The sequence below is a fragment of the Phyllostomus hastatus genome, unplaced genomic scaffold (genome assembly GCF_019186645.2).
Source record: "Phyllostomus hastatus isolate PE091 unplaced genomic scaffold, TTU_PhHast_1.1 phas_contig_29, whole genome shotgun sequence".
In the NCBI taxonomy this organism is placed as follows: Eukaryota; Metazoa; Chordata; class Mammalia; order Chiroptera; family Phyllostomidae; genus Phyllostomus; species Phyllostomus hastatus.
The window spans coordinates 2,928,624-2,942,009 of NW_025333835.1; the positions used below are offsets into that span (position 1 = coordinate 2,928,624).

The 13,386-nt window shown below is 35.7% G+C and overlaps 1 long non-coding RNA gene across 2 annotated transcripts in view; it reads left to right on the forward strand.

Moving 5' to 3' along the window:
* Nucleotides 1–13,386, forward strand: part of LOC123818837 — a 95,150-nt gene that overhangs the window by 32,843 nt on the left and 48,921 nt on the right. For both annotated transcript variants that reach the window (XR_006785709.1, XR_006785708.1), the window contains one exon: nt 2,447–2,485. This is a non-coding gene — a long non-coding RNA (uncharacterized LOC123818837). The remainder of the gene's footprint in view (nt 1–2,446; nt 2,486–13,386) is intronic.

Consider the following 13,386-nt stretch of genomic DNA (forward strand, 5'->3'; position numbering starts at 1 on the left):
TTTATTGAGGAGACTGTCTTTTCTCCATTGTATACTCTTGCCTTCTTTGTCAAATATTAATTGACCATAAAAGCAAGGTTTTTATGGGCTCTCTATTCTGTTCCATTGATCTATGTGTCTGTTCTTATGTCTGTACCAGACTGTTTTGATTACAGTGGCCTTGTAGTATAGTTTGATATCAGATATTGTGATCCCTTCATTTCACTATTGGTGGGAATGCAGACTAGTACAACCACTCTGGAAAACAGTATGGAGTTTTCTCAAAAAATTAAAATGGAACTGCCTTGCCCTGACTGGTGTGGCTCAGAGGATTGGGCACCAGCCTGTGGACTGAAAATTTGCTGGTTCAGTTTCCAGTCAGGGCACATGCCTGAGTTGCAGTGGGCCAGGTTCCCAGTGGGAGCTTATGAGATCCAACTAATCTGTTTCTCTCTCTCTCTTTCTCCTTCATTTCCCTTCTCTCTAAAAACAAATAAATACACAAAGAAAGGAAGAATGGAAGAAAGGAAGAAGGAAGGAAGGAGGGAAGGAAGGAAGGAAGGAAGGAAGGAAGGAAGGAAGGAAGGAAGGGAGGAAGGAAGGGAGGAAGAAAGGGAGGAAGGAAGGGAGGAAGGAAGGGAGGAAGGAAGGGAGGAGGGGTGTCTTTTGAAAAAATGGAACTGCTTTTTGACCCAGTGCAGCGATTCCACTTCTGGGAATATATCCAAAGAATACCAAACACTAATTCAACAGGATATATGCACCCCTATGTTCATAATAGCACTATTTACAATAGCCAAGATTTGGGAACAGCCTAAGTGCCTATCAGTAGGTGAGTGGAAAAAAGTTGTGGTACATCTATGCAGTGGAATACCGTGCAGCAATAAAAAGGAAGGAAATCTTACTTTTTGCTACAGCATGGATGGACCTGGAGACTATTATGCTAAGTGAAATAAGCCAGTCAATGAAAGACAAATATACCATATCATCTCACTTATAACTGGTATTTAATGAATAAAATAAACTAACAAGCAAAATAGAAACAAAGACATAGAAACATGAAACAAAGTGATAGCTGTAGGAAGGGAGGAGTAAGGGAGGATTGATTGAAAGAAGGTGAAGGGTTTAGACAAAGAACACATATGCATGACCCATGGACATGAACACTGGTGTAGGGATTGACTGTGGTAATGGGGGTGAGCAGGGGGGATGGGAGCAACGTGGGAAAAATTGGGACAACTGTAATAGCATAAACAATGAAAAATGTTTAACTTTCAAAATAAATAAAATAAAACTTATGCGTTTAATATTATAAGCAAAACATATATAGATCATATTTGGGCAATGAAAATATCTTAGACACCAAAATGACACAAAGAAAAAAGGAGAAAAAATTTTAACTAAATCTCAATTTAATAAAATGGAAATATTTTTTAAAATTAGTGGTGGTGTTTACTTTTAAATATGCTCTTTAGTTATTTAGTTCTGGCTTCTAAATAATAAAATAATTATAATGATATGCATTACCAAGAATAACAATGGATTATTATTGTAATGGTTTGAACAAAATTAACTAATTTAATTAACTTATCTATTATACTCATCTATTAAACTATTAAAAATTAATTAATCCTGCTCTGAATTAAAGGAGCTGCTTGTGGACATACATTAAAGAAGATTCTTCTCTTTCACATTATTTCCTTGATTATTAGTCCTAAAGAAAATCATTACAATCATTTTCCCAAGTCTACCTCTCCTCAGTTCCTGAAGAATTATTCACCTTACTGTGCTCTGAAAAGTTGTCATACCTGTCATTTAGCATTGGGCCTTTGATAAACCAAAAAGTGGTATTAAAAGTGAAAAGTTTAATTATTTTAATCTTTTTGCATAAGTAAAACCTTGAATAACCTTTTATTCCTTTTTTAAGTCATATCCATTTATGTGTGTAAATTTCAACGAACTCTTGAAACCACACTTCATATTTCTTTTAGCAGTGCTTACTTCAAATCACCTGACTCTATACCTCTAACTACTATATATGACTAAATGGTATGTGACCTGAGTGTGAGAGCCTCATTCTTTGATTGGATGAAATAGTCAAAAGTGTTCAAGTAGTCCTGTTCTAAGAAATCTTCACAGGCACATTGAGAATCAACAATAGTCAAGCTTGAAATGATCATTTAAGTCTTGGCCATCTCCAGTGTTGATTAGGCAAAGAAATCCATAAATAAAATTTTAAGAGCTGTCTGTGTAAAGTAACATTTTACATTGTTCATGTACAGCCTAAATCTCAAGAGTTTTCAAAGCCTCACAGGCACCATCTCATGATTTCTACAGCACTTTTACACAGTCATGGTCGACTAACACCCTGACCCTGGAACACAGATGGGGATGCTAAGGATGGTAGCAGGCACTACATTTATTCTGGTAACATATTAAGCCATATCCATCTTCCTTTTTATTTCAGTTTCAAGGACTTCAGGTACACAGGACTCATCAGTCCAAGGTAACATATATTTGATGAAGTTCCTTAATTCTCTTCATTTCTCATCTCAATCCTATTCCCTGCCTTATTCTACTAGAAAAGTATGTAAAAATATGGGCTGTCCTTCCAAGTCCACCACATGTAAGTATATGCATTTATGACCCAGCAATTTTGTCCCTGGAAATATACTCCAGAGGAAAGCATATACATGTTTACGAGGAACTGTGAACTTGTTTATCACACAGGTGTTGGGAACAGCAAAGGGATGAAAGCCACCTCGACCCATCACTTAGTGAATAAATAAAATATGGCTTATATACATGACAGAATGCAGATTAAATTCCCAGAGTAACATAAAAAATGTATGAAACAGAATGAGATCTAGAGCATAATGTCATTTATGTAAACTTCAAACCAGACACAAAAACAATGCTAAGTATTTCTCAGTTATGCTTATCTCTCATTTTTAAGGAAAAAAATGGATGTCATTTATTAAAAATGAAGGGAAGAAGGAAAAGAACATGGCAAGAGTAAAGAAAAATAAATTAAAGAGGTCTATGGATATAAATTATTAACTATGTACCAAGCCAGTGCTGAGTACTTTAATTCATTATCTTTTTTTCAAACTTATAATACCCTATGACACAGGTAGCAAACACAAGGCTGAATCTGGCTCTCCACCTTGTTTTATCAGACCCAGCACCTTGCTTCTACCGGGCAGCAGTGCCAATCTCCTTGCCCTTAGTTGAAGAGTAGTTACATTTATACAGCTCATTTCTATCCTCAGCTCTCAGCTGTTAATTAATTTTGCTTCCTGATTCTAGGAAGTGGGTATTAAAAGTAGGAGACACAGTATAACAAACATTGGTAGATATATTTTGCATCTGACAAATACACTTACATCTGATTGATACTTCAGTATTTCATTATTTTGGTTACCATCACTTGATATCTAAGAAAATAATAAGCCTAGGTTAAAAATTAGTTTCGAGATGTGGAAAGGTAAGAAAATAATTCCACAACATGGTGACTCATCTGCTGATATCACTGACATGAAAACCTGGCTTGACTCTGCATATCATCTCTCTTTAAACTCCATAGATTGTTCTCAGTAGATTATTAAGGTTCTGATAGTATTTTCTGTTTCTTAGTAATATAGACTATCCCATAGTTGATCTTTAAAATATTTTTGAAGTGTTCATTAACAAGAGTAATCAATTAAATTTCCTGGTTGCTAGAGATTAAATTTAATAAGAATAAAAATCTCTTGGCAATATATATGTATTTCTGATTATATATATATATATCTCAAAAACTAGGTCACACACCTACTATTTATGTTTTTATAACTGCTTAATGGAAAGTATCTTTTAAGGGCTTTAGCAGAGATGGCACAAACCTTTCTCATCAACAAAAGAACAAGGGGAAAGATGAACAAGGCAATACCATTGACATCACTGAATAATATGATGCTTGAGATTTTCACTTTTCTATTAAATATGTTCAGTACATAGAGAATTGAGTAGCAAATTTAATAGTAAGCCACAATAGAAAATATCATCTTTTGATAATTTCATATGAATCCTCAAAAGCTGGGGGGAGTGGAAAGCTAGGGTGTGGTAGAAGGGGCAATCAAATTTGTCTTATATGAGCTTTGAGATTCATGGCTACAGAAATAGAAAAACAATTGACTAGTAATGATAGAGGGCATATTTAATGCCCTTGATCTCTCAGAAATTTACTAATACCTATTATAAAAACATTTAAGATCCACTAAGAAGAATCTAATTAAAGAATTCCACATGGACTTCATATCTTTATGTAATGATTTTTTATGTTTTAAGGGTTATGAACCTCTTTAAAAAATTTGATGAAAGTTATGAACCATCCTTTTATTAAAATGCATATACATATATTATTTACATAAAATTACAAGAATTCATAAATCTAAAACCCAAGAACTTAAGACTAGAAAGATCATATTGATAGGATATGTAGCAATTCAATCTCAATTTTCACTACCATTTTTTAAATAATGTTTTCTGAGAAACATCTTGACATTTGCCATTATCGTAAGTGCTCATGTTTATATAAAATGAAACCAATCATCTTACCTCAGCAAGGTCCAATTTTGACATAATTAGATTTTGTTTATTTTACTGGAGCTGCCATCAAATTCTGCAAATTGCAGACACAATAATCACACTTCCAGGAACTATTACCAAAGGATACAAAAAAAATTTGGTTACCAAGAAAAAGACTAGCTTATGAAAGTAAGGCAATATTAATCAATGGATATATCAAACTAATAGAAGAGAACTGAGAGTTCATCAAAGCTTATAGATTTTTGAAAAAGTAACTCTAGAAGAGTGCTCCAGTGGTATAGCTAACACTCCATTAATATTGTCTAATCCCCATGTTAGGTATATCGTTAAGGTTTAATGCTATTGTGTCCTGACAGCAAATAGCAATGTCATTTCCCAGGTGCATGGAATCAGATTGAGGACATTAAGCAATGAGGTCAGTTCCTTGTGTCTTGGGATGGTATAATGAGAAGCATGTATCCATTAGGAAAATATTTAGGTCCCAAAACTGTACCTATTGATCACTTGAATGTTCATCTGCATTCCTCAGGATGTCACCAAACCAAGGGTAAAATTGAGACCTAAGATTACATTAGATTATTCAGTTAGCTCAGACATGACTCATGAAGGATGTCATTTTGTACACCTGGATTTTTTTTAGTTGCTGTTGTGTGGGAGATACTATTTAAAGTAACATGATAAGTTTAAAATAAGAGATAATGAGAACCAGGAAAATATTTTGAGAAAGTTTGAAGTGTGAAATCAGAAATACTGGGAGTGATTCCAGGCTCTAACACTTTGTAATTAAGTCAGCTTGCAAAATGTCTCTGAGCCTCAGTTTCTTCACAGGTAAAGTGAAGATATAGTGATTGTAGGTTAGGGATTATCTGAGTTTTTATGCAAGCCATTAGTGTTCTTCCCTACATTCCAAATACACTTTCAATTTAATTTTTATATTCATTATAGTAATCAACATATATACTTTAAAACTTAAATATTACTCTAAGGCTTAAAATGATAACAATAAAAAAGCAGCAATTTCCTGCTAGATTCCTGTTCCCCATGGACTGCTACGCTCAACTCTTCGTTTGGTCTTTTATGTCCATTTTTATAATATACTTGTATCTATTTCTGGATGTTTTCCCACAATTTAGATACTGTATATTGAATTTCTAAATTAGAAAATGAGAATTTACTTCTCTTACACCATCCTCACCACACATACTTTTCCTTTATTCAACTTCTCAAAATAGTTTTATCACAATATGTGATTAAAGAAATATTTAGTGCTTAAATTATTATGGCAATAAAATGTTCAGAGCTGAACCATGTAATCTACTATGATTACATTAATTTCTTAGGCAACTTCCCTGGTCTCATGTTATTTTTATGTTTTGGGTTTATTTTTTCCATTTACTTTTTATTAATTCATTTTCCAAATCTCTACCTGAACTACAAATAGCCACTCAACATGATCAAATGCATCAAGTGATATATCAGATTCAATTTATTCTTCTGGCAACATTCCTGTCTCCCTCTTCCAATCTTCACTGTTTCTAAGACTCTTAAGGATTAAGCCTTACAAACAGGCTGGTAATTTCCTTCACTTCTGTCTTGTGGTAGAGCCTGTGTTTCCTGAATCCTTTTTTTTCTTTCTTTTTTGTCTTAATCAGATAGAACACATTATGTAGTTCCTAAGAAATTGCTTTTAGAAAGCAAACATTTGAGACTACCTACCTCACAAAATTGCTTAAGAAAACATTTGGTTGGGTATAGAAATCTAGGCCAGAAGTTAGTTTCATGTACAAAAGAAGGCATTGTTCTTTTGTCTTCTAGTTTTCAGTGTTATCCTTGAGAAGACAGTTGCCATTCTCATTTCTAGCCTATATAGTGTGGCCTGTTTTTCTTTTTAGAAACTTAAATATGTTTTATTTGTTCAAGAGTCATGAAAGTTCTAGGTTGTAAGCTTTGTTGTCTCTTTCCTTCTTTTTTATTTTGTGCTACTGTGCACTTGAAGACCTCCTTTGCCTGAATCCTTATGTTCTTCACTTCAGGGAGGTTTTCTTGCATTATTTCTGTGGTAATTTTCTCCCCTCTGTTTTCCATTCCCTTTTCTAAGAACATTTTGAACAGTCCTGCTTTCAGTCTGGTCCCTTTAGAGAAATGTATATCTCCAAATGCTAATTTCTGGAAAGGAAGGGAACAGCCATGCAGACTTCACAAGATTTCCTCACATTGACCAATCAGCCACTGTCAACCAGTCCTGAGCATTCAGTCAGGTTACAGGATATGCTACTGCTAATCATTTGCATACCCAGGCAGAGCAGGGATTCCCTTTCTACCCTCTCTTTACTTCTTTCTTCTTATTCTGCACTCTCCTTTCTCCTTCTCTTTTCCTCATTCACCTTCTCATCTCTTTCTGCTATGATCACTTGATTCTTCTCTTCTTCATCTTTCTTCCATTTTCTCCTCAAACTTTACAACTGCCTGTATACTAACCCTACTGAACATCTTTCCCCATTTCAGTTCTATGGCCTATCTATAGGCTCATGTGTCATTAGCAATAGCCATAAACATTGAGTTCCAGACCCGGAAGGGTTCCATTCACTGGTGCAGAATCAGCCCCAGATAGGTTGGGTTGATTTGTTAGTGGCAGCATCAGGACTCTAATCTAGATCTGTTAACTCTGGATTTATCTCACTTCTCATTACACAATAGTTGAGGAGACCTCAACATCAGGAACACAAACTCCTGGGCAGCATACCTATGCATTTTGCGGTGCAAATCCCACCAAAATATAGATTTTTACATGGTGTTTGAGTTAACTAAGTAATTAGGGAGAGTAGTCTCTGAATTTTCTAAAAGCAAAATAAAACAAATGAGAAAGGGATATCTAGTCATGACTAATATTCAGTGAACACTTATTATGTGCCATTCCTTTTGCATGTACCTTATTTAAGCCATATACTAACTTTATGTGATAACTTTATGTAATAGATACTCTCATAAGCTCTGATTTTGGTATTACGAAATGTAGAGATTAATTTCTTTACTCATAGAGACATAAGAGGCGCTCATTTGCAATCTGTCTGTTCCCAAATCCATTGTGTTAGTTAATCTTATTTTGGTGCTTTCTGACAAACATTGTTTAAGACATTAAAGAAGCCTCCTAAACAAGGCCAGTAGCCAAGAGCCTGCCTGATTTAAAGATATTCAAGACCCATGCCTGTTTAGCAATACCTGCCTCTCCCACCTCTACAAATTTCTAGATTTAGAAAGGGGTGGGGTCTCTCCAGTCCTGTGTCCATCCTCATCCTGAGCCTTCCCATCCTTATGAGAAAAGGAAAATATAGAAAAAAGTAGACTTTTACAGACTGTTTCCAGCCTGGCTTACTTTTTTTCCAGATTAAAAAACTGGAAAAGATCTTTTAAAGGAAATTATAGCAATTATATCCAGCAATCCTCTTAAGGTTTATTTAAATTGAGGTAATTTTCATCCATCCAGGTTCCTGGTCTGCTTTCCAGGTTCTTGCTATTGCTGTTTTGAGCTTTAAATCTAATTTTGTCTTTACTTTCTTTCCAGTATAACACAGCTGTAGATTATAATACAAAACCTTGATTTTGCCTTTAGACATGTGTTGACTAGCTTGTCAGAATTTCAGTTGGCATTATACATGAATTTGGTGAAACTGCTGTAATTTATACATAACTAATTTTTTAAATCTTTCTTTCAAGTGACTTCAATCCCCTGATTCATTTTTAATTTGGAAAAAGTATCAGGCACACAGTGGTCTACGAGAGCCATATTTTGGCAAGCACAATTTATAATTCATTATATTTTTTTCATCAGGGCAGTTTTTAAAAATCTATTTCTATCATCTGTTCCAGGGGTGTCCAACCCGTGGCCCATGGGCCCCATGCAGCCCAGGATGGCTATGAATGCAGCCCAACACAAAATCGTAAATTTACTTAAAACTTTTATTTTGCTCATCAGTTTTTCTCAGTGTTTGTGTATTTAATGTGTGGCCCAAGACAATGTTTCTTCTTCCAGTGTGGCCCAGAGATGCCAAAAGCTGGACACCCCTTTATGTGTTTCTTCTTTGAATGCCATACAAGCTTTATGCCTTATTTTCAAAAATTTCAGGGCATTTTTTCTATTGCTTTAAAATATAATGAACTATATATCAGATTGTAAAATTGAAACAGTCTATTACCTGTTTCATAACAGGAAGCCCAACAAATGTTCTGTTGTAATCTCCATAGTAAGGAACAGAACTTCATATTCATATTGCTTTCCAGGGTCTTTCTGAACCAGTTTGGAATCCAGTACAAACAATATAGTTTGTTGCTCTCAGACTGTCACTACCAGGTGGTCCTGGCTGGTAGACCTGAGCAGGGAAGGAGGGTCCCTGGGCGTACTGGTTGAATAATGTACCCCCCCACCAAATTTATGTCTGCTTGGGACCTTAGAATATGACTTTATTTGGAAATAGGGTCTTTTTAGATGTAATTAATTGAGACCAGGCTATACTGGATTAGAATGGACACCAAATCCAATGACTTATGTCCTTATAAGGAAAGACAGAGAGACAGGGAAGAGGCAGGACTTGGAATGTTGAGCGATAGGCCAGGGATTACCTGAAACTAGAAAGCGGCAAAGAAGGCTCTTTTTTAGAGCCTTCAGAGGGAGAACAACCCGGCAATACCTTGATTTTGGTCTTTTTGCCTATAGAAATTTAAGAGAATAAATTTATTATTTTAAGCTGCCCAGATTGGGGTAGTTTGTTATAGCAGCCTTAGGAACAAAGCCTTGAGGGACTTCTGAATTATGTCATTCAGGAGAAGTGATCCCAGTTAAGACTGCCCAAACACTCAGAATTCCTGGGTATAGAACTTTAAACAGCTAGACTGTGGGTAGTGGGTAAGAAGAATGACTAGAGAACTACAAATATTGACCAGAGATGGGATCACCTCATTTCAAGTAAAATGGCAACTGCCAAGTGAAGAAAAATCCAAACTTGATGTGGGCCTTGGAATGCTGGGTTAGATCTGCAAATGAAAGAGTAGAGTTCAGAAACACACTACAGGGAAGAACCTCAGCAATCTGTTAATCTCCACAGCTACACCAGCACACACAAACATAGGACCACTGAACTCAGCCTGATGACTTTGCAAATAGTTTAGCAATAGTGAATGGAAAGATTTTTACAATGGATTATGGGAAAGTGTTCATTGCTTTGGGAAATTCATGCTTAGGACCAAAGCCCAGACGCCTCTCTGCTTTCAGGAGCAGCACTGTACACTAGAAAGCACAGAGGCTATGACATCCATGAGACATGTGTTCACAGCTAGGCCTCATCACTTTTTGATTGCTTTGTCATAATACTTTAACAAAGTGCCATAGGCCATGGTGTCCTCATTTAAAATGAGAATAAGAAATACTCACTTTATAAAATGGTTGTAGGGATCAACTGAAATAACCTATGCAAATTTGTTAGCATACAGAAAGTGATCATTAAACATTCATTTGGTTTCTTTCATCCCTGATAGCTAGGAAATTAAACAGCAATTGTTTTCTCTCTTTGTCTCTTTCCTACTTGTATCCCTAAGAAACCATGCAGAGTATGCTTTCCAAGAAAACAAGGAGGCTTTGGTTTTGTCATTTAGGCTTATGTGATAATTAAATCAATACATTATTTCTCTAATCAAGGATATTTGATAATCAAGGACACTTTTTTATTTTAAGCCCACCATCTACTTAATTAACATATCTATCAACTCACATTTGGGGTGGAGAGAACATTTAAGGTCTACTCTCTTAGAAAATTTCAATTATATAATAGTGTTAGCAACTATAATCACCAAGTTTTAGATTCAATACATTATTAAAGGATAGTTTTTTTAGTGGTCATACTTAATACTTATTTATAAGAGGTCTTCCAGAAGGCATGGATTTAACTCAGAAGCATACCTCAAAGCCTGCAATGGTGAGCAGCTAAATTCCTTGTGCTGCTCTGAGCTCCTTTTTTAGAGTTTAAGTGCTGCAGTGAAGCAAGGACTTATCTTGGCTCTTCTGGGATTGGTCCAAGACAGCGATGGAGTGAAGATGTTTTACAGTAGGACAGAAAAGGTAAAAGTTGAAACTTTTCTCTAGTTCTACGAAATCATAAATTCTTTCCAGACTAATATCTCTTCACAAGACTTTTCTCAGCCAAAACTTTCAATGCTTTTAGAAGGTAATGATTGTCTAATCTGGATTCACACTGAGACCTAACACTTTGAGTGTCTGCCAGACCCAACCACACATTGCCTCCCAGTGTCTCCCCTGCACAAATCTTCTCCTTTCCTCTCGTAAAAAAGATGAAACTAGTCTCAAACCTTGTTTCTGATTTTTTTGTTTACTGTTTTGTTTTTCCCAGAAAAAAAATTATATTTTGATCCTACAATAATTAAATCATGAAGGAACAATTGAGAACATTTGTTTTGCTGAACTGGATGAAATGAATGTTTATCAAGTTTGGAATTCTGTTTTCTGGAAAGGGAAAGACAGGCAAAAATAAATGGAAGGGAGGAGGAAAGAGTAGAGAATAAGTGTGGAGGGAGAGGAAAAATGAAAAGCTGTTATTTGGGGAAGAGGCTGTGGAAGCAGCATTCATTTTGGGTCATTTGGCAAACACAGCTCACCTTTCTTATACCTTCCCTAGTCTAAAACTTTTCACCTCATTTTTTCTTACATACCAAAAAGAGAAATGCTATGACTGATGACCTCTCAGAACTTAAATTAGGTCCTACAATTAGTTTGTACTGTGCTTGCTAGAGAGTTTTCTTAGAAGAAGTTATATCCAGGATAATAGCTGATAACAAATGAAATATATACTGTTAGTCACTAACCTCACCACAACCCCTGAGGAGCTACCATTTATCTTTAACTGAGAAAAATGAGGTTTAGAGGCCCTTGCTTAAGGTGCTGTAGCTAGCAGAGCTAGCATTCAAACCTAGGTCAGGGATTCAATATCCCGAGTCTTTAACCACCCAGCTACTGTCATCCCTAGAATGGAGACAAGAAACCAGAATGTTCTCTACTGGCACAATTCAACAGCAGCGTGTGGGCCTCAGGCCCCAGAGACAGTGTGGTAAGGGGAAATGCTGTTAAGCCATATATTCTAGTTAATTTCATAAGTAAGAAAAAAAATGGCTTCCATCTCCATCCCTCTGTCTCTTCTGCCTCAATTCTCAAGTTCCTCAACTCTCCGTTTCTTATTAATACCCACTTCACAGGACTGTTCCAACAGTTAAATGAAATAAAGTACATAAATCTCTCTGCACTTGGTCATATTTAGTTTCTTCATAGTTTTCTCCTTCTCAGTCACAATCCAACTTTTATGAATTATTTTATTAAAGAAATATAAATATATCTTCAATATTATAATCCCTCATTGCAAAGCTTTAATTTCATTTTTATAATATCTTATAAATTTAGGAATAAAACTAAATTTTTGTAAATAAGAAGTCTCACTGAGTAGGTATCTTTTATAGATTTGGTCTTTGCAGTTTAAATCTCTGGATGTATTTATCCCATCAGAAATATCTGGTGTAATTGTTTTCAGTAGCATATCATTTTTAATTGTATGATTGGATTGTAATAATTAGGATTTTGAAAGGAACCACAAAATAGGTATTTGAATATGTAAAATAAGTTAAGCCTTTCATACTTCAAAGTTATTATTTTGGCTTCAATTCAGTGTATCATATTTCACAAAAGTAAGAAAGGGATAAAATATCTTTAGATTTGAAGCAATTCACTGTCTTCAAGTTTCATAATTCTATTCTTTCTCATTTTTTTCTGATGAGGCAGCTAAAATCTCAGCTTGCAGAGGCCAGACAATGTTGTCTGTCCAGTGTGTCCATGATTAACTGTCTTCTTGTGTAGAAAGAGCAAAAACAATCAGCAGACAGATGAGAGCTGAACATTTCTCACTAATATACAGCATGATCCTTTTCCCTTTGGAAGTCAAAATGGCAAATTGATTATCTGACATTGGAATAAATGAGCAGCTAGCCCAGGGAGCAGTTCCTGGTGGTTTTGCCTTTGGGCTCAGTGTTTATGGGTTTAATACCCAGAAGGTGCTCCTGACAGGGTTCCTTGAACAGAGTTTAAAAGGCTGTACAGGATGTGACAAGTGTTGAGTGGAGATTCTTGGAGGCAAAACTCAGTAGGACATACCTAGGGAGAGTTCTGTTTGATTCAGGCTCCAGGCTGCAGCTTGATGATGCTAACCATTATAAGAAATGATGATGGTCCCACTTGAACATCACTCTGGGCATTTTGGTCCCTTCCCTTGAGTACAGACTATGGTGATGCTCACTCTCCTGCATGGACTTGCTCCATTTCAAATTTTTTACTTTTATTTTTAGATTTCTTTCCACATTGGCCCAGGACTAAGAAAACACAAATTGGAAAACAAAAACTCTAAGTGCTTTTATTGAATTCCAGGATTGTGTACACTGAGCTGATGATGGAGAAGAGCCTCTTAGGAGAGGGATACACCAGCTTGTTTCTTCTATATTCTCAGTTCATCCTTAACTACTCTCTCAGAAGCCCATCTTCATTTCCCAAATTCAACCTGCTCTTTAAGAAGAGTCACAAAAGTGTGGCCCTTTCCTCTCTCCCATTGGTTTAGAGATCAGAAAAAGTAGAATTGAACAGAAACAGAGAGTGGTCATGAAGTCCCAAATTCCATCCATCTGTAATCATATTCCTAATTTTAAAGGTTGCTAACTCAGTATTTGCCTACTCTTCCTCTAATAGTCTAAGCAGTTATGTCTACCACAACTTTT